The sequence below is a fragment of the Stegostoma tigrinum genome, chromosome 43 (genome assembly GCF_030684315.1).
Source record: "Stegostoma tigrinum isolate sSteTig4 chromosome 43, sSteTig4.hap1, whole genome shotgun sequence".
Lineage (NCBI taxonomy): Eukaryota > Metazoa > Chordata > Chondrichthyes > Orectolobiformes > Stegostomatidae > Stegostoma > Stegostoma tigrinum.
The window spans coordinates 11815766-11822454 of record NC_081396.1 but is presented as its reverse complement, the minus strand read 5'-3'; positions in this window follow the sequence as shown (position 1 = coordinate 11822454).

The window sequence follows — 6689 nt, the reverse complement described above, 5'->3', positions numbered from 1 at the left end:
GAAGAAAGGTGGTTTGTGGTAATTCACTCACAATAATTTAATTTTGTTCGAAAGAAATTGTGTCTCTTTGAAACACATACACACTGTCGTGCATCATTTAGAGTAACAGCATATCAAAAGTGCAGTATGCTAAATAATCAAAGGCAAAATGTTTTGAACCAAGTTAATTACATATGACTCAATTTTATTGGCTACAAACACGCGTAAATGGATTTTGATTTATACAAAAAACACAGCTTTTCAATCATCACACAGAGTGTCCTTTCATATCATACTGAAATGTAAAAGTTTGCCCTTACATTCATTCAGTTCCTAACCTTCATAGCTGTATGCGTTATGGTGTTGACTGAAAACTTTCTTAGCTTCAATTAACACTACTCAGGGTATACAACAAACATTTCTGAATGGTAATCTTTTCTAAATTACTTTGATGAGGTAGTCTAAAGTTAACAAATCTAAATTAATTTCCTCTCTCATGAATAAATGCTTTCCACATCTAACTTTATCCAACATTCTTTTCGACCCCTTGAACTTTAAGTTAAGTTTGTTTTCAAATCAAAGCTGTGGATGTTTCACTAAATCCAAAACTGAACAATTTCTGGAGTCAAGTCATCCTAAAGCATACATGTTTTACTTGTTTGCTCATGAGTTTTGAACAATGTTAGCAGAATTTCGTTTTCGCGAGGAAGTGTTCCTCTCAACATTGTTTCAAAAATAAATGATTTTTGGCTATGGAACTACTTATATGTCATAGAATCCTTGGAACAGTGTACACGTCGGCCCATTGAATCCACAATAACCCACTGATGAGCATCCCATACAAACTCACTCCATTCCTGTAACCTTGCATTTCCCATGATTAATCAATATCACATACACATCCCTGAATACAAGGGGCAATTTACATTGGCTAATCCATGTAAACTTCACATCTTTAGATGATGTGAGGAAGCCAGACCTCCTGGAGAAAACCCACGCAAAATTGGGAGACTGTTCAAATTACACAAAGACAGTTGCCTGAGGGTCAAATGGAGTCTGGGTCCTTCGCATTATGAAGCAGCGGGACAAGCAACTAAGACACTGTGCTATACGTAAATGTTAATCGTTAAATTTCCAAATACAAACACAAAACCAACATGCCACTGCTTCAAATTGGAAAAGATTCACTTCCAAAACCACAAACCCATAAATAAAATTTATCAACCCTTATGTCACAGTGCATCCTGTCACAACTTGAAATGTCTACACAAATCCATGGCTGATACCAGAAACTATCAATGTAATCAGGGAAGCCATTTCTATTCCTTTTGTTAAGAAAGTGGTGTTTGTTTAAAAACATAGGAATGTATTCCCACACCATTTTTTAAAAAAAATCCAAGTAGTATTACGATTGACTGGCTCACCAGATGGAAGTGGGTCACCAACAGATATATTAAAATAATCTAACTGTGAAATAGAGCACAAATGTGAAGACTGCGGACTGCAAAAGATCACTATCCTTTTGCATATTCGTAAATTCACATTACATAAAGATGCATGTATGGCAGCATTTCAAAAGTCGTCTTGATATGAGCATGGAGTTGACATTCTGTAATTTCAACTATGGTTCAAATTAGTCTGTCCTATGTCAAATGATTGAACATTTTAACAAAGAGATTCATTGGATACTTAATCCCCTTCTTTAATTCAACTCTGAATGTAGCCTGGGTCCCTGCATAAATAAACGGGTTAATGCAGGAACTCAATAACTGAAGCATAAATCCCGGTTCTTGGAGAATAAATATTGAATAAGTAAAATCAGAAGAAGAAGGATAAGTAAGCTTTGCAATTCGCACATAGGAAATCATTAGAAAGTATAACAAATATAAAAGGATGAAATTACCCGAGACAGTGAAAAGTAAAACGGTGGACTTTCTCCTCTTTTCTACCTCTGGGTCATTCCGATTCATTCCAATGCTCTGGGCCCGGAATTTCCTGCGGGTTCTGTTAGATGCCAGAATGTGTCTGACAGTCAGTGCATTGAGCAGCAATATCAGAACAAAAGGGAGACAAGGTGGAAAATAATTCGAATCCAGTCATATGCAGCCCATGCAGGTAATGTATAAACAACGGCCTTTATACCACAAAACCATGGTATATTGTCAATTATATATATAGGTTCATAGGCAAAATGTGAGACAATGTTTTTGAGACTGCTCATTACAGACACAATTCCTATGACACGGGCAGCCACTTTCTTGGTACAATATTTAAGTTTCAGTGTCTTGCAAGAAATTGCAACAAAGTGATCAAAAGTGAAAACAACAGTCAACCAGGCAGAACTGTCAAGGGCGGCATAATTTAAGGCAGCACGAATGCTACATATTGGTGTGATGAACAAGAAACTAAATGGGAAATAAATCCCAGCAACACGATTTAGAATAACAGACATGAGCATCACCAGGAGATCAGTCACAGCCATGGAAACCAAATAATACGTTATGCATTGAGATAGACCGCATCTTCGTCGAGGCAGGATAATAATCACTGCACAGTTAGCTTTCAGAGACAGAAGGAGAAAGTGCGTGAGGACACACATTCTTTAAGAAGAGACAATTGTTTAGTCACATTGTAGCTCGATATGTAATCAAGACAATGCAGTAGTATTGTTGGTTCCCAAATTCCAATTATGCCAAACACTTTTTTTTTCAGAATGGAACTAAACATCGAATAATTATCATTGAGTAATATTCATAACATTCCACCTGACTCCCTCACACTCTGCATGGAAGGAATATTGCCATCAGGAGGCAATGGCCACGGATGTTATTGCTGGAAAATTATTCCAGAGATCCAGATTATATTCTGGCGACACTGGTTCAATACCTGCCATGGAGGATGAGGGAACTTGAAATCAATATATGAGAGATAATGGGAGCTGCAGATGCTGGAGATTCCAAGATAATAAAATGTGAGGCTGGATGAACACAGCAGGCCAAGCAGTATCTCAGGAGCACAAAAGCTGACGTTTCGGGCCGAGACCCTTCATCAGACCCTCTGATGAAGGGTCTAGGCCCGAAACGTCAGCTTTTGTGCTTCTGAGATGCTGCTTGGCCTGCTGTGTTCATCCAGCCTCACATTTTATTATCTTGAAATCAATATATATCTGGAATTAAGAATCAAATGATGAATCATGAACCCACTGGTGATTGTTAGAAAAACTCATCTCATTTACTAGTATCCTGAAGGGAAGGAAACTACCATCATTGCCTGCTGTCGGCTACATTTGTCTCTAGACCCACAGTAATGTGGCTGACTCATAACTGCCTTTGAGCAATTATGGATTGGCAATAAATGCCGCCTATCCAGCGACCTACTCGTCCTGTGAATGAATAAAGGGTTGAAAAAAATCTGTTCTACATGTCGCTGCAAAGGCACAACAATGTGTCAAGAATAAAATTACATCCAGCAGACCTAGCAAGTCATCACAGTGAAATACACAAGCTTAAAGAGCCTCAGATATACTGGGAACAATGAGAAATAAGAGCAATTCAAAGTAATCAATTATGTCAATAAAGTAGAACTTTAGATCCCATTGAGGTGAAAGAAGGATAGCTATAATGTGAAGAAGCATCACTGTTAAGATTAGAGTCTTCATGGAACTAAGCAATGGCTCATTAAATAACTAACAAAGTACAATTCTTTACCTGGAATCCCAATTACTGCGAGGATTGGATAGTAAATAGCAAACAGCAAACCTGTCAGTATTTAGTGCATTTTGAAGCACATCTGCAAACCCTTACAAAGTAACGTCACTTATACATGCTGTTTCCCTCGAGGGAAATAATTAGTTTCTTCATTTTTTTAATCATTAGTACAGTCAAGTCAACAAGCTATTTACTGCAGGTGCTGTTTTCTTTTGATGGAAAGGGAACCATTTGGCTCTTCAAGGTGCATGCCTCTGAAAGAATTGCCAAGAGAATTCAAAATAGACTTGTTAATATCTACCCATCATGGAAGTCAGTTAAAAGTAGTGATATTTATGAGTTATGTCAATGAAAAATTCAGATTTCATGAAAATAACACAGTCCAGAAGTAAGTTTGTACATAATTACCTCTGTGTTATTGCTGATCAGGTACAGCTTGTTATCAAATTCCGACGGACTGAGCACCCACCTCTGAAAATCTGAGTGTGCATTCAGTTTTCTAGGATCAGTTAGGCGCTGTTGGATTCTATATGCATTGGCTGCATACTTTGTTTTAACATTCTTGGTGTAATTGACCAGGAAATTTTCACTTCATTCATTGTGGACAAGATCTGTGCACCGTGAGCAGTTCCACTACTGCAACCTCATTCAATGTGGACAGATGCAAGTTCAGATCAGATGTATTCAATATTGACATGTCAAGTTCAACTGCCCTATTTCAGTGTATAGTGCCATTAGGCGCAATTACTGATGAGGTGCTAATTACATGCAGGTTGTATTTTGACTCATCCTTTTTTATGAAAGGGTAGAGGTTTGTATTTCAGAAAGAAGATTCCAATCAGTGCTCAATCAGCAATGTGGAGCAATAATTCAATTCTGACAGTTATATTGTAGACAACAAGCGAAACAAAAAAGTAAAATGCACCACTCATCACAATAGTCAACGAAGGTTAATTGTCTTGAATGATGGTATTGTCATTATTATGTGGCTACATGGGTTTCTGGTAATATAAAAGCATAAGACCAGAAGGCCATAAGACGTAGGAGTGGAAGTAAGGCCATTCGGCCCATCAAGTCCACGTCACCATTTAAAGCATGGCTGACGGGCATTTCATCACCACTTCCCTGCATTTTCCCCGTAGCCCTTGATTCCTTCTGAGATCAAGAATTTGTCGAACTCTGCCTTGAAGGGACCCAATGTTCCGGCCTCCACTGCACTCTGCAGCAATGAATTCCACAAGCCCACCACTCTCTGGTGGAAGAAATGTCATCTCATTTCCTTTTTAAATTTACCCCCTCTAATTTTAAGGCTGTGCCCACGGGTCCTATTCTCCCCGCCTAACGGAAACAACTTCCTAGCGTCCACCCCTTCTAAAGCAAAAGGGTGGTTGAATACTGAAGTGGGAAAAGCCCATAGAGACAGACAAGAGCTTTCTGAACTGCCTGACAAATGTCCATTTTTTTTTCTGAACGGGTTACCCTTAATTATGCCAAGTGACAAGTTTTCATTTTTGCTCTTACCACTAGGCATGTAATGCCTTCATTGGTTGGCAGATCTCCGACCACTCTCATATCTCAATTTTTAAGAGTTTACCCCAGTCATTTGTCCATGATTCACTCTGAGTAGGTTTTGAATCGAATTGACCAGTATTGAATTATATTTTGAAACTGTGTGCCATCCCCACGTTATCTTTAAGAATCATATGTTCCTCTTGATGTTCTGGTATTCGTCTTGTACTTTTTGATGTCATCATTAGAAATTTGTTCCAATTTTAATCAGAACACTGATTTTCAGCTGAGAGGCTTAGTTTTTGTCTGAATTACTAACAGCTAAAGTTACTGATAATTGTGCAGTGGGCTGGTTACGCTCCTGGATGACATGAAACCAATTGTTTTTATGTCAAGTCCCTCCTTGTTTTTCGCCAAGTAGACTTCTCAAAGTGAGTTTGGAACATATTATTGCCATTAGCTACGTTTTGTAGTGTGAGTTCCAGATCAACACATTGAGTGAGTTATCTATATCTACGGCTACATCTCTAAATAAACCAATACAATATGCATTATACCATCTTCCAAAAAAAACTAAACAATGTGGTGAAAAAAAAATGCTGACTTAAAAATGAGTTAATGAAAAATAATTAGTTACTTTCAAGGGCATAGCTGTGGTGCAATTCTCCAATAATAGAGGAAGTAAAGTGTCTTCTTGAACATCATCAAACCAAATTTAATGTAAACCAGTGCATCTTGGCATTTGGATTTTAAGTCTAAAACATTAGCCTGTTGCTTTCATCCTGTTCAGAAGCCCCTGAATTATTTAATTATCAAATGATGGTAACTAATGCCACGTGATGCTGCATTATCAAGAACTACATTGGCTATAACGTAAGCAGAATGCCACAATATCAGAGTAACTTCAAGCTCCCACGGTCCAATGAACAGATCCAAGCCTATCCAGTCTTACTGCATAACTCAAACTCCCAATATTTCTTAATTGAATAATATTTCTGTTTACACCCTTAACATTTACTGCACTGTGTCAGTCATAATCATTGAATAGTACTGACTCAGATCTATGCATCTTAATTTCATTTAATATTCTCCAGTTTCCTATCAACCGATCACTTCACCCACATCAATCAAATAACATCAGACAATGAAAGAAAATACTCCTGTATTTGTTATATATGTACCCATTATGAGGCTATTTCTTAAATGTGTTTCTATGTCTAAAGCTTTAGTTTCTCGCATAAAAACAATGATCATGTTTCTTTTTCTTTTCAATTTACTCACTTTAGGTGTCATCAATAGGACAACTCGATCCGAATTGTGTTAAGGTCCGTTTCTTAGTTGCTAATTTTAAAGATTTTTTTCTTTAAATTGACACATCAAAGCGGGCGGCATTTATTAACCCTGTATTTGTTAACCAAAATAAATCCCAGGTAATGTTTTGGGAACATGAGTTCAAATACTGCCACGGCAGTCAGTGGCGTTTGAATTCAATTT